Source organism: Rhinichthys klamathensis, unplaced genomic scaffold, assembly GCF_029890125.1.
Source record: "Rhinichthys klamathensis goyatoka isolate OS25496 unplaced genomic scaffold, OSU_Roscu_1.1 h1tg000055l_1, whole genome shotgun sequence".
NCBI lineage: Eukaryota > Metazoa > Chordata > Actinopteri > Cypriniformes > Leuciscidae > Rhinichthys > Rhinichthys klamathensis.
Window position 1 is genome coordinate 5,220,860 of NW_026606600.1, and position 1,146 is coordinate 5,222,005.

General features: G+C 44.5%; 1 long non-coding RNA gene across 1 annotated transcript; it reads right to left on the reverse strand.

Annotated features, from left to right (window-relative positions):
* Positions 1-238: 238 nt before the first annotated feature.
* LOC130083452 (uncharacterized) lies at positions 239-752 on the reverse strand. The gene is made up of 3 exons (XR_008806836.1): positions 618-752; positions 422-524; positions 239-348 (listed from the first exon to the last, which is right to left on the reverse strand). It is a non-coding gene; the product is annotated as an uncharacterized LOC130083452 (long non-coding RNA).
* Between the last annotated feature and the right edge of the window lie 394 nt (positions 753-1,146).

Below are 1,146 nucleotides of genomic sequence, written 5' to 3' on the forward strand. Positions count from 1 at the left end.
ATGACTTCAAAAATACTCAGTCTCGAATAGTTAAGGAAATAAACCAAAAAAAGGAAACAACACAAACTCAAAACATATCACAGACACAGAGTCATCCTTCGCTGGAAACCGTTCACTTGAAATGGCTCACTTGAATGGCTCACTTGGAACGATTCACTTGAAATGGTTCACTTGAACGGTTCACTTGAACGGTCCACTCGAGACGACTCACTCGCAACAAAACAGCAGACACAAAACGGAACCCAAACAGAACAGCAGTTGATGAGGCACAGCGCAAACAAAGTCATATAGCGAAACACAGGGCAGATAATACTCATTCAGAAGGTAGGTATCGTCCTTATCGCATGCCTAAAAAGTAAAACAGAGAGGTGTTACACTGAGAGTTCTTCTCCCTTGGCTTACGCTCAAACAGTATACTCACAACCAAGCACGCTGTCCCAGAATCACCATCCCCAGACTATGCGATAGATGGAGGCGAATGTCTCCGACAAGCTCGTTGGCATGAAGCGCCGATAAATCGTACACTAAGCATACAGATCAGTCAGATTACTCGCCTCGTCAAAGCAAACCATAAAACCTCATCTATAAACCACCCCGCATACGAGTACTTCTCTTACCTGTCTCAAATGTCCACATTCAACTCTCCAAACAAGCCCATAGACCCGCCAACAGCACCGCCAGTGGATAAACAGCTTCGGCAAATTTTACAAGCAGCACGTTACGCTGAACCCAGCAGAAAGCAGCAGGGCGCATATATGACGTCACGACCCCGGATAATGACGCATGCCAAGGAATTGGTAGCTCATGCTCTTATACGCACCGGAACCCTGGCCGTTGGCCAAACACTAAACGATGACGTAAGAGGTAGGAGGGGTAATAACCCTTCCTGCTACACATAGGACACACCATCCCTCCTGCAGATAAAGGTATGTCCCGATTATAACTTAAGGCTGAATGACTTACGTGATGCAGAGGGAATCCCGGAATCCAGTCATGAAAATGAAAAAAATTACATAACGCAGATGTCACGTAAAACACGCAAAATAATGGATGCATGAATACATGGAAAGTAGAACTGTGCAATAAATCCAATCGCGACATGGTCTGTGAATATTTAAGCACAAAAATACTGCATGTAAATATATC